Source organism: Oncorhynchus kisutch, linkage group LG16 (genome assembly GCF_002021735.2).
Source record: "Oncorhynchus kisutch isolate 150728-3 linkage group LG16, Okis_V2, whole genome shotgun sequence".
Lineage (NCBI taxonomy): Eukaryota > Metazoa > Chordata > Actinopteri > Salmoniformes > Salmonidae > Oncorhynchus > Oncorhynchus kisutch.
In genome coordinates, this window is record NC_034189.2 from 5,404,798 (window position 1) to 5,420,249 (window position 15,452).

General features: G+C 50.5%; 1 protein-coding gene across 1 annotated transcript in view; it reads right to left on the minus strand.

Moving 5' to 3' along the window:
- LOC116353918 (neuropeptide Y receptor type 2) overlaps positions 1-15,452 on the minus strand; it is a 54,536-nt gene that overhangs the window by 31,433 nt on the left and 7,651 nt on the right. The gene's annotated exons all lie outside the window — the stretch shown is intronic.

Genomic DNA, 15,452 nt, shown 5'->3' on the forward strand with positions numbered 1-15,452 from the left:
AACCACTGGGATACGCTACTGCCCCTACACTCTAACCACTACACTCTAACCACTGGAATACGCTACCGCCCCTACACTCTAACCACTACACTCTAACCACTACACTCTAACCACTACACTCTAACCCCTACACTCTAACCACTGGGATACGCTGCCGCCCCTACACTCTAACCACTGGGATACGCTACCGCCCCTACACTCTAACCACTACACTCTAACCACTACACTCTAACCACTACACTCTAACCACTGGGATACGCTGCCACGCCTACACTCTAACCACTACACTCTAACCACTGGGATACGCTGCCGCCCCTACACTCTAACCACTGGGATACGCTACCGCCCCCTACACTCTAACCACTACACTCTAACCACTACACTCTAACCACTGGGATACGCTGCCACGCCTACACTCTAACCGTTCACTCTAACCACTACACTCTAATCACTACACTCTAACCACTGGGATACGCTACCACACCTACACTCTAACCACTGGGATAGGCTGCCACCCCTACACTCTAACCCCTAACCCCTACACTCTAACCACTACACTCTAACCACTACACTCTAATCACTACAATCTAACCACTGGGATACGCTACCACCCCTACACTCTAACCACTGGGATACGCTGCCACCTCTACACTCTAAACCCTACACTCTAACCACTACACTCTAACCACTACACTCTAACCCCTACACTCTAACCACTACACTCTAACCACTGGGATACGCTGCCGCCCCTACACTCTAACCACTACACTCTAACCACTACACTCTAACCACTGGGATACGCTACTGCCACTACACTCTAACCACCACACTCTAACCACTGGGATATGCTGCCGCCCCTACACTCTAACCACTACACTCTAACCACTACACTCTAACCACTGGGATACGCTGCCGCCCCTACACTCTAACCACTACACTCTAACCACTGGGATACGCTGCCGCCCTTACACTCTAACCACTACACTCTAACCACTGGGATACGCTACCACCCCTACACTCTAACCACTACACTCTAACCACTGGGATACGCTACCACTACACTCTAACCACTGGGATACGCTACCGCCCCTACACTCTAACCACTACACTCTAACCACTGGGATACGCTGCCACCCCTACACTCTAACCACTACACTCTAACCACTACACTCTAACCCCTACACTCTAACCACTGGGATACGCTGCCACCCCTACACTCTAAACCGTACACTCTAACCACTACACTCTAACCACTACACCCTAACCACTACACTCTAACCACTACACTCTAACCACTGGGATACGCTGCCACCCCTACACTCTAACCCCTACACTCTAACCACTACACTCTAACGACTACATTCTAACCACTACACTCTAACCAGTGGGATACGCTGCCGCCCCTACACTCTAACCACTAAACTCTAACCCCTACACTCTAACCACTGGAATACGCTACCGCCCCTACACTCTAACCACTACACTCTAACCACTGGAATACGCTGCCGCCCCTACACTCTAACCACTACACTCTAACCACTGGTATACGCTACCACCCCTACACTCTAACCACTACATTCTAACCACTACACTCTAACCACTACACTCTAACCACTGGGATACGCTGCCACCCCTACACTCTAACCCCTACAGTCTAACCCCTACACTCTAACCACTATACTCTAACCACTAGGATACGCTACCACCCCTACACTCTAACCACTACACTCTAACCAGTGGGATACGCTGCTGCCCCTACACTCTAACCACTACACTCTAACCCCTACACTCTAACCACTGGAATACGCTACCGCCCCTACACTCTAACCACTACACTCTAACCACTGGAATAAGCTGCCGCCCCTACACTCTAACCACTACACTCTAACCACTGGGATATGCTGCCGCCCCTACACTCTAACCACTACACTCTAACCACTACACTCTAACCACTGGGATACGCTACCACTACACTCTAACCACTGGGATACGCTACTGCCCCTACACTCTAACCACTACACTCTAACCACTGGAATACGCTACCGCCCCTACACTCTAACCACTACACTCTAACCACTACACTCTAACCACTACACTCTAACCCCTACACTCTAACCCCTACACTCTAACCACTGGGATACGCTGCCACCCCTACACTCTAACCACTACACTCTAACCACTACACTCTAACCACTACATTCTAACCACTACACTCTAACCACTGGGATACGCTGCCACCCCTACACTCTAACCCCTACAATCTAACCCCTACACTCTAACCACTACACTCTAACCACTACACTCTAACCACTAGGATACGCTACCGCCCCTACACTCTAACCACTACACTCTAACCAGTGGGATACGCTGCCGCCCCTACACTCTAACCACTACACTCTAACCCCTACACTCTAACCACTGGAATATGCAACCGCCCCTACACTCTAACCACTACACTCTAACCACTGGGATACGCTGCCGCCCCTACACTCTAACCACTACACTCTAACCACTACACTCTAACCACTACACTCTAACCACTACACTCTAACCACTACACTCTAACCACTGGGATAGGCTGCCACCCCTACACTCTAACCCCTAACCCCTACACTCTAACCACTACACTCTAACCACTACACTCTAATCACTACAATCTAACCACTGGGATACGCTACCACCCCTACACTCTAACCACTGGGATACGCTGCCACCTCTACACTCTAAACCCTACACTCTAACCACTACACTCTAACCACTACACTCTAACCCCTACACTCTAACCACTACACTCTAACCACTGGGATACGCTGCCGCCCCTACACTCTAACCACTACACTCTAACCACTACACTCTAACCACTGGGATACGCTACTGCCACTACACTCTAACCACCACACTCTAACCACTGGGATATGCTGCCGCCCCTACACTCTAACCACTACACTCTAACCACTACACTCTAACCACTGGGATACGCTGCCGCCCCTACACTCTAACCACTACACTCTAACCACTGGGATACGCTGCCGCCCTTACACTCTAACCACTACACTCTAACCACTGGGATACGCTACCACCCCTACACTCTAACCACTACACTCTAACCACTGGGATACGCTACCACTACACTCTAACCACTGGGATACGCTACCGCCCCTACACTCTAACCACTACACTCTAACCACTGGGATACGCTGCCACCCCTACACTCTAACCACTACACTCTAACCACTACACTCTAACCCCTACACTCTAACCACTGGGATACGCTGCCACCCCTACACTCTAAACCGTACACTCTAACCACTACACTCTAACCACTACACCCTAACCACTACACTCTAACCACTACACTCTAACCACTGGGATACGCTGCCACCCCTACACTCTAACCCCTACACTCTAACCACTACACTCTAACGACTACATTCTAACCACTACACTCTAACCAGTGGGATACGCTGCCGCCCCTACACTCTAACCACTAAACTCTAACCCCTACACTCTAACCACTGGAATACGCTACCGCCCCTACACTCTAACCACTACACTCTAACCACTGGAATACGCTGCCGCCCCTACACTCTAACCACTACACTCTAACCACTGGTATACGCTACCACCCCTACACTCTAACCACTACATTCTAACCACTACACTCTAACCACTACACTCTAACCACTGGGATACGCTGCCACCCCTACACTCTAACCCCTACAGTCTAACCCCTACACTCTAACCACTATACTCTAACCACTAGGATACGCTACCACCCCTACACTCTAACCACTACACTCTAACCAGTGGGATACGCTGCTGCCCCTACACTCTAACCACTACACTCTAACCCCTACACTCTAACCACTGGAATACGCTACCGCCCCTACACTCTAACCACTACACTCTAACCACTGGAATAAGCTGCCGCCCCTACACTCTAACCCCTACACTCTAACCACTGGGATACGCTGCCACCCCTACACTCTAACCACTACACTCTAACCACTACACTCTAACCACTACATTCTAACCACTACACTCTAACCACTGGGATACGCTGCCACCCCTACACTCTAACCCCTACAATCTAACCCCTACACTCTAACCACTACACTCTAACCACTAGGATACGCTACCGCCCCTACACTCTAACCACTACACTCTAACCAGTGGGATACGCTGCCGCCCCTACACTCTAACCACTACACTCTAACCCCTACACTCTAACCACTGGAATATGCAACCGCCCCTACACTCTAACCACTACACTCTAACCACTGGGATACGCTGCCGCCCCTACACTCTAACCACTACACTCTAACCACTACACTCTAACCACTACACTCTAACCACTACACTCTAACCACTACACTCTAACCACTGGGATAGGCTGCCACCCCTACACTCTAACCCCTAACCCCTACACTCTAACCACTACACTCTAACCACTACACTCTAATCACTACAATCTAACCACTGGGATACGCTACCACCCCTACACTCTAACCACTGGGATACGCTGCCACCTCTACACTCTAAACCCTACACTCTAACCACTACACTCTAACCACTACACTCTAACCCCTACACTCTAACCACTACACTCTAACCACTGGGATACGCTGCCGCCCCTACACTCTAACCACTACACTCTAACCACTACACTCTAACCACTGGGATACGCTACTGCCACTACACTCTAACCACCACACTCTAACCACTGGGATATGCTGCCGCCCCTACACTCTAACCACTACACTCTAACCACTGGGATACGCTGCCGCCCTTACACTCTAACCACTACACTCTAACCACTGGGATACGCTACCACCCCTACACTCTAACCACTACACTCTAACCACTGGGATACGCTACCACTACACTCTAACCACTGGGATACGCTACCGCCCCTACACTCTAACCACTACACTCTAACCACTGGGATACGCTGCCACCCCTACACTCTAACCACTACACTCTAACCACTACACTCTAACCCCTACACTCTAACCACTGGGATACGCTGCCACCCCTACACTCTAAACCGTACACTCTAACCACTACACTCTAACCACTACACCCTAACCACTACACTCTAACCACTACACTCTAACCACTGGGATACGCTGCCACCCCTACACTCTAACCCCTACACTCTAACCACTACACTCTAACGACTACATTCTAACCACTACACTCTAACCAGTGGGATACGCTGCCGCCCCTACACTCTAACCACTAAACTCTAACCCCTACACTCTAACCACTGGAATACGCTACCGCCCCTACACTCTAACCACTACACTCTAACCACTGGAATACGCTGCCGCCCCTACACTCTAACCACTACACTCTAACCACTGGTATACGCTACCACCCCTACACTCTAACCACTACATTCTAACCACTACACTCTAACCACTACACTCTAACCACTGGGATACGCTGCCACCCCTACACTCTAACCCCTACAGTCTAACCCCTACACTCTAACCACTATACTCTAACCACTAGGATACGCTACCACCCCTACACTCTAACCACTACACTCTAACCAGTGGGATACGCTGCTGCCCCTACACTCTAACCACTACACTCTAACCCCTACACTCTAACCACTGGAATACGCTACCGCCCCTACACTCTAACCACTACACTCTAACCACTGGAATAAGCTGCCGCCCCTACACTCTAACCACTACACTCTAACCACTGGGATATGCTGCCGCCCCTACACTCTAACCACTACACTCTAACCACTACACTCTAACCACTGGGATACGCTACCACTACACTCTAACCACTGGGATACGCTACTGCCCCTACACTCTAACCACTACACTCTAACCACTGGAATACGCTACCGCCCCTACACTCTAACCACTACACTCTAACCACTACACTCTAACCACTACACTCTAACCCCTACACTCTAACCCCTACACTCTAACCACTGGGATACGCTGCCACCCCTACACTCTAACCACTACACTCTAACCACTACACTCTAACCACTACATTCTAACCACTACACTCTAACCACTGGGATACGCTGCCACCCCTACACTCTAACCCCTACAATCTAACCCCTACACTCTAACCACTACACTCTAACCACTAGGATACGCTACCGCCCCTACACTCTAACCACTACACTCTAACCAGTGGGATACGCTGCCGCCCCTACACTCTAACCACTACACTCTAACCCCTACACTCTAACCACTGGAATATGCAACCGCCCCTACACTCTAACCACTACACTCTAACCACTGGGATACGCTGCCGCCCCTACACTCTAACCACTACACTCTAACCACTACACTCTAACCACTACACTCTAACCACTACACTCTAACCACTGGGATACGCTGCCGCCCCTACACTCTAACCACTGGGATACGCTGCCACCCCTACACTCTACCCACTAGGCTACGCTGCCTCCTCTACACTCTAACCACTACACTCTAACCACTACACTCTAACCACTACACGATAACCACTGGGATACGCTACCGCCCCTACACTCTAACCACTGGGATACGCTACTGCCCCTACACTCTAACCACTAGGCTACGCTGCCTCCTCCACACTCTAACCACTACACTCGAACCACTACACTCTAACCACTACACTCCAACCACTAGGCTATGCTGCCTCCTCTACACTCTAACCACTACACTCTAACCACTGGGATACGCTGCCGCCCCTACACTCTAACCACTGGGATACGCTACCGCCCCTACACTCTAACCACTATACTCTAACCACTACACTCTAACCACTGGGATACGCTGCCACGCCTACACTCTAACCACTACACTCTAACCACTGGGATACGCTACCGCCCCTACACTCTAACCACTACACTCTAACCCCTACACTCTAACCACTGGGATACGCTACCGCCCCTACACTCTAACCACTACACTCTAACCACTACACTCTAAACACTGGGATACGCTGCCACGCCTACACTCTAACCACTACACTCTAACCCCTACACTCTAACCACTGGAATACGCAACCGCCCCTACACTCTAACCACTAGGCTACGCTGCCTCCTCTACACTCTAACCACTACACTCTAACCACTACACTCTAACCCCTACACTCTAACCACTGGAATACGCAACCGCCCCTACACTCTAACCACTAGGCTACGCTGCCTCCTCTACACTCTAACCACTACACTCGAACCACTACACTCTAACCACTACACTCTAACCAGTGGGATACGCTGCCACGCCTACACTCTAACCACTACACTCTAACCACTACACTCTAATCACTAGGATACGCTACCGCCCCTACACTCTAACCACTACACTCTAACCAGTGGGATACGCTGCCGCCCCTACACTCTAACCACTACACTCTAACCCCTACACTCTAACCACTGGAATACGCAACCGCCCCTACACTCTAACCACTACACTCTAACCACTGGGATACACTGCCGCCCCTACACTCTAACCACTACACTCTAACCACTACACTCTAACCACTACACTCTAACCACTACACTCTAACCACTGGGATACGCTGCCGCCCCTACACTCTAACCACTGGGATACGCTGCCACCCCTACACTCTAACCACTGGGATACGCTACCGCCCCTACACTCTAACCACTAGGCTACGCTGCCTCCTCTACACTCTAACCATTACATTCTAACCACTACACTCTAACCACTGGGATACGCTGCCACGCCTACACTCTAACCACTACACTCTAACCACTACACTCTAATCACTACACTCTAACCACTGGGATACGCTACCACCCCTACACTCTAACCACTGGGATACGCTGCAACCCCTACACTCTAACCCCTACACTCTAACCACTACACTCTAACCACTACACTCTAACCACTACACTCTAATCACTACAATCTAACCACTGGGATATGCTACCACCCCTACACTCTAACCACTGGGATACGCTGCCACCCCTACACTCTAACCACTACACTCTAATCACTACAATCTAACCACTGGGATATGCAACCACCCCTACACTCTAACCACTGGGATACGCTACCGCCCCTACACTCTAACCACTACACTCTAACCACTGGGATACGCTACCGCCCCTACACTCTAACCACTGGGATACCCTACCGCCCCTACACTCTAACCACTACACTCTAACCACTACACTCTAACCACTGGGATGCGCTACCGCCCCTACACTCTAACCACTGGGATACGCTACTGCCCCTACACTCTAACCACTAGGCTACGCTGCCTCCTCTACACTCTAACCACTACACTCTAACCACTACACTCTAACCACTGGGATACGCTGCCGCCCCTACACTCTAACCACTACACTCTAACCACTACACTCTAACCACTACACTCTAACCACTACACTCTAACCACTGGGATACGCTGCCGCCCCTACACTCTAACCACTGGGATACGCTGCCACCCCTACACTCTACCCACTAAGCTACGCTGCCTCCTCTACACTCTAACCACTACACTCTAACCACTACACTCTAACCACTACACTCTAACCACTGGGATACGCTACCGCCCCTACACTCTAACCACTGGGATACGCTACTGCCCCTACACTCTAACCACTAGGCTACGCTGCCTCCTCTACACTCTAACCACTACACTCGAACCACTACACTCTAACCAGTGGGATACGCTGCCACGCCTACACTCTAACCACTACACTCTAACCACTACACTCTAACCACTACACTCTAACCACTACACTCTAACCACTGGGATACGCTGCCGCCCCTACACTCTAACCACTGGGATACGCTGCCACCCCTACACTCTACCCACTAGGCTACGCTGCCTCCTCTACACTCTAACCACTACACTCTAACCACTACACTCTAACCACTACACTCTAACCACTGGGATACGCTACCGCCCCTACACTCTAACCACTGGGATACGCTACTGCCCCTACACTCTAACCACTAGGCTACGCTGCCTCCTCTACACTCTAACCACTACACTCGAACCACTACACTCTAACCAGTGGGATACGCTACCACGCCTACACTCTAACCACTACACTCTAACCACTACACTCTAATCACTAGGATACGCTACCGCCCCTAAACTCTAACCACTACACTCTAACCAGTGGGATACGCTGCCGCCCCTACACTCTAACCACTACACTCTAACCCCTACACTCTAACCACTGGAATACGCAACCGCCCCTACACTCTAACCACTACACTCTAACCACTGGGATACGCTGCCGCCCCAACACTCTAACCACTACACTCTAACCACTACACTCTAACCACTACACTCTAACCACTACACTCTAACCACTGGGATACGCTGCCGCCCCTACACTCTAACCACTGGGATACGCTGCCACCCCTACACTCTAACCACTGGGATACGCTACCGCCCCTACACTCTAACCACTAGGCTACGCTGCCTCCTCTACACTCGAACCACTACACTCTAACTACTACACTCTAACCAGTGGGATACGCTGCCACGCCTACACTCTAACCACTACACTCTAACCACTACACTCTAACCACTACACTCTAACCACTACACTCTAACCACTGGGATACGCTGCCGCCCCTACACTCTAACCACTGGGATACGCTGCCACCCCTACACTCTACCCACTAGGCTACGCTGCCTCCTCTACACTCTAACCACTACACTCTAACCACTACACTCTAACCACTACACTCTAACCACTGGGATACGCTACCGCCCCTACACTCTAACCACTGGGATACGCTACTGCCCCTACACTCTAACCACTAGGCTACGCTGCCTCCTCTACACTCTAACCACTACACTCGAACCACTACACTCTAACCAGTGGGATACGCTGCCACGCCTACACTCTAACCACTACACTCTAACCACTACACTCTAATCACTAGGATACGCTACCGCCCCTAAACTCTAACCACTACACTCTAACCAGTGGGATACGCTGCCGCCCCTACACTCTAACCACTACACTCTAACCCCTACACTCTAACCACTGGAATACGCAACCACCCCTACACTCTAACCACTACACTCTAACCACTGGGATACGCTGCCGCCCCAACACTCTAACCACTACACTCTAACCACTACACTCTAACCACTACACTCTAACCACTACACTCTAACCACTGGGATACGCTGCCGCCCCTACACTCTAACCACTGGGATACGCTGCCACCCCTACACTCTAACCACTGGGATACGCTACCGCCCCTACACTCTAACCACTAGGCTACGCTGCCTCCTCTACACTCTAACCACTACACTCGAACCACTACACTCTAACTACTACACTCTAACCAGTGGGATACGCTGCCACGCCTACACTCTAACCACTACACTCTAACCACTACACTCTAACCACTACACTCTAACCACTACACTCTAACCACTGGGATACGCTGCCGCCCCTACACTCTAACCACTGGGATACGCTGCCACCCCTACACTCTACCCACTAGGCTACGCTGCCTCCTCTACACTCTAACCACTACACTCTAACCACTACACTCTAACCACTACACTCTAACCACTGGGATACGCTACCGCCCCTACACTCTAACCACTGGGATACGCTACTGCCCCTACACTCTAACCACTAGGCTACGCTGCCTCCTCTACACTCTAACCACTACACTCGAACCACTACACTCTAACCAGTGGGATACGCTGCCACGCCTACACTCTAACCACTACACTCTAACCACTACACTCTAATCACTAGGATACGCTACCGCCCCTAAACTCTAACCACTACACTCTAACCAGTGGGATACGCTGCCGCCCCTACACTCTAACCACTACACTCTAACCCCTACACTCTAACCACTGGAATACGCAACCGCCCCTACACTCTAACCACTACACTCTAACCACTGGGATACGCTGCCGCCCCAACACTCTAACCACTACACTCTAACCACTACACTCTAACCACTACACTCTAACCACTACACTCTAACCACTGGGATACGCTGCCGCCCCTACACTCTAACCACTGGGATACGCTGCCACCCCTACACTCTAACCACTGGGATACGCTACCGCCCCTACACTCTAACCACTAGGCTACGCTGCCTCCTCTACACTCTAACCACTACACTCGAACCACTACACTCTAACTACTACACTCTAACCAGTGGGATACGCTGCCACGCCTACACTCTAACCACTACACTCTAACCACTACACTCTAATCACTAGGATACGCTACCGCCCCTACACTCTAACCACTACACTCTAACCAGTGGGATACGCTGCCGCCCCTACACTCTAACCACTACACTCTAACCCCTACACTCTAACCACTGGAATACGCAACCGCCCCTACACTCTAACCACTACACTCTAACCACTGGGATACGCTGCCGCCCCAACACTCTAACCACTACACTCTAACCACTACACTCTAACCACTACACTCTAACCACTGGGATACGCTGCCGCCCCTACACTCTAACCACTGGGATACGCTGCCACCCCTACACTCTAACCACTGGGATACGCTACCGCCCCTACACTCTAACCACTAGGCTACGCTGCCTCCTCTACACTCTAACCACTACACTCTAACCACTACACTCTAACCACTACACTCTAACCACTACACTCTAACCACTGGGATACGCTACCGCCCCTACACTCTAACCACTGGGATACGCTACTGCCCCTACACTCTAACCACTAGGCTACGCTGCCTCCTCTACACTCTAACCACTACACTCGAACCACTACACTCTAACCACTGGGATACGCTACCACCCCTACACTCTAACCACTGGGATACGCTGCCACCCCTACACTAACCCCTACACTCTAACCACTACACTCTAACCACTACACTCTTAACCACTACACTCTAATCACTACAATCTAACCACTGGGATATGCTACCACCCCTACACTCTAACCACTGGGATACGCTGCCACCCCTACACTCTAACCCCTACACTCTAACCACTACACTCTAACCACTACACACTCTAACCATTACATTCTAACCACTACACTAACCACAGGGATACGCTGCCACGCCTACACTCTAACCACTACACTCTAACCACTACACTCTAATCACTACACTCTAACCACTGGGATACGCTACCACCCCTACACTCTAACCACTGGGATACGGTGCCACCCCTACACTCTAACCCCTACACTCTAACCAGTACACTCTAACCACTACACTCTAATCACTACAATCTAACCACTGGGATATGCTACCACCCCTACACTCTAACCACTGGGATACGCTGCCACCCCTACACTCTAACCACTACACTCTAACCACTACATTCTAACCACTACACTCTAACCACTAGGATACGCTACCGCCCCTACACTCTAACCACTACACTCTAACCAGTGGGATACGCTGCCGCCCCTACACTCTAACCACTACACTCTAACCCCTACACTCTAACCACTGGAATACGCTACCGCCCCTACACTCTAACCACTACACTCTAACCACTGGGATACGCTGCCGCCCCTACACTCTAACCACTACACTCTAACCACTACACTCTAACGACTACACTCTAACCACTGGGATACGCTGCCGCCCCTACACTTTAACCACTGGGATACGCTGCCACCCCTACACTCTAACCACTGGGATACGCTACCGCCCCTACACTCTAACCACTTGGCTACGCTGCCTCCTCTACACTCTAACCACTACACTCTAACCACTACACTCTAACCACTACACTCTAACCACTGGGATACGCTGCCGCCCCCACACTCTAACCACTGGGATACGCTACCGCCCCTACACTCTAACCACTTGGCTACGCTGCCTCCTCTACACTCTAACCACTACACTCTAACCACTACACTCTAACCACTACATTCTAATCACTACACTCTAACCACTACACTCTAATCACTACAATCTAACCACTGGGATATGCTACCACCCCTACACTCTAACCACTGGGATACGCTGCCACCCCTACACTCTAACCCCTACACTCTAACCACTACACTCTAACCACTACACACTCTAACCATTACATTCTAACCACTACACTCTAACCACAGGGATACGCTGCCACGCCTACACTCTAACCACTACACTCTAACCACTACACTCTAATCACTACACTCTAACCACTGGGATACGCTACCACCCCTACACTCTAACCACTGGGATACGCTGCCACCCCTACACTCTAACCCCTACACTCTAACCACTACACTCTAACCACTACACTCTAACCACTACACTCTAATCACTACAATCTAACCACTGGGATATGCTACCACCCCTACACTCTAACCACTGGGATACGCTGCCACCCCTACACTCTAACCCCTACACTCTAACCACTACACTCTAACCACTACACACTCTAACCACTACATTCTAACCACTACACTCTAATCACTACAATCTAACCACTGGGATATGCTACCACCCCTACACTCTAACCACTGGGATACGCTGCCACCCCTACACTCTAACCACTACACTCTAACCACTACATTCTAACCACTACACTCTAACCACTAGGATACGCTACCGCCCCTACACTCTAACCACTACACTCTAACCAGTGGGATACGCTGCCGCCCCTACACTCTAACCACTACACTCTAACCCCTACACTCTAACCACTGGGATACGCTACCGCCCCTACACTCTAACCACTACACTCTAACCACTGGGATACGCTGCCGCCCCTACACTCTAACCACTGGGATACGCTACCACCCCTACACTCTAACCCCTACACTCTAACCACTGGGATACGCTACCACCCCTACACTCTAACCTCTACACTCTAACCACTGGGATACGCTACCACTACACTCTAAACACTACACTCTAACCACTGGGATACGCTGCCGCCCCATTGGTGGATGGTGACATGTGGTAACAGAATACTGCTGGAGGCAACTTGCTGAGTGAATTTGTGCTTTCAAGTGTGTGCTTTCACTTAAAGACTAGGAAACACACACACACACACACACACACACACACACACACACACACACACACACACACACACACACACACACACACACACACACACACACACACACACACACACACACACACACACACACAGTGTGTGTAAGAGTGCCTGAAGCTAGGCGGTGAACTGTATCAGAGGTCAAATCTTATTTTATTTGTCACATGCTTGGTAAACAACAGGTGTAGACTAACAGTGAAATGCTCACTTACGGGGGGGTACCAGTACCTTGCCTGAAGGGAAGAGCTGAACCTCTTTCCTGAGAAATAGAGAGGAGAGGGAGAGAAAAAAAATAGGTGTGAACCCAGCTAGCACATTTTGTACCTTGGAAGTTTTGGGAACGTACGTTTTTGGTTTACCATTGGTTCTGGGAATGAAGCCATACGTTTCCTGACCGGTTTTTTGAAATCACACCGTTATCTGCTGCTTGATCAAATTTAAAAAGTTTGCTTAATTTCAGTTTGACAAAAGAAGCATAGTGTATAGTGTAGAGAATCATTGTACCATCCAAACTGCTGTGGAGTATATTTTCAATAACACCCCTCAAAAAAACAAATCTGCTGTTTGAAGCTGGTGTACAAAATTGAGAGTATAAGACGCAAAAAATAAACTTAACGTGTGGTAACAGACAGTCACTGTGGCTGGGTGGTAACAGACAGTCACTGTGGCTGGGTGGTAACAGAGACAGTCACTGTGGTTGGATGGTAACAGACAGTCACTGTGGTTGGATGGTAACAGACAGTCACTGTGGCTGGGTGGTAACAGACAGTCACTGTGGCTGGGTGGTAACATGTAGAGACAGTCACTGTGGCTGGGTGGTAACATGAGACAGTCACTGTGGCTGGGTGGTAACATGTAGAGACATTCACTGTGGCTGGGTGGTAACATGTAGAGACAGTCACTGTGGCTGGGTGGTAACATGTAGAGACAGTCACTGTGGTTGGATGGTAACAGACAGTCACTGTGGCTGGGTGGTAACAGACAGTCACTGTGGCTGGGTGGTAACATGTAGAGACAGTCACTGTGGCTGGGTGGTAACATGTAGAGACAGGCACTGTGGTTGGATGGTAACAGACAGTCACTGTGGCTGGGTGGTAACATGTAGAGACAGTCACTGTGGTTGGATGGTAACAGAGACAGTCACTGTGGCTGGGTGGTAACATGTAGAGACAGTCACTGTGGTTGGATGGTAACAGACAGTCACTGTGGTTGGATGGTAACAGACAGTCACTGTGGCTGGGTGGTAACAGAGTCAGTCACGGTGGCTGGGTGGTAACAGAGACAGTCACAGTGGCTGGGTGGTAACAGTCAGTCACTGTTCCTGGGTGGTAACAGACAGTCACTGTGGCTGGGTGGTAACAGACAGTCACTGTGGCTGGGTGGTAACAGACAGTCACTGTGGCTGGGTGGTAACAGAGACAGTCACTGTGGCTGGGTGGTAACATGTTAAGA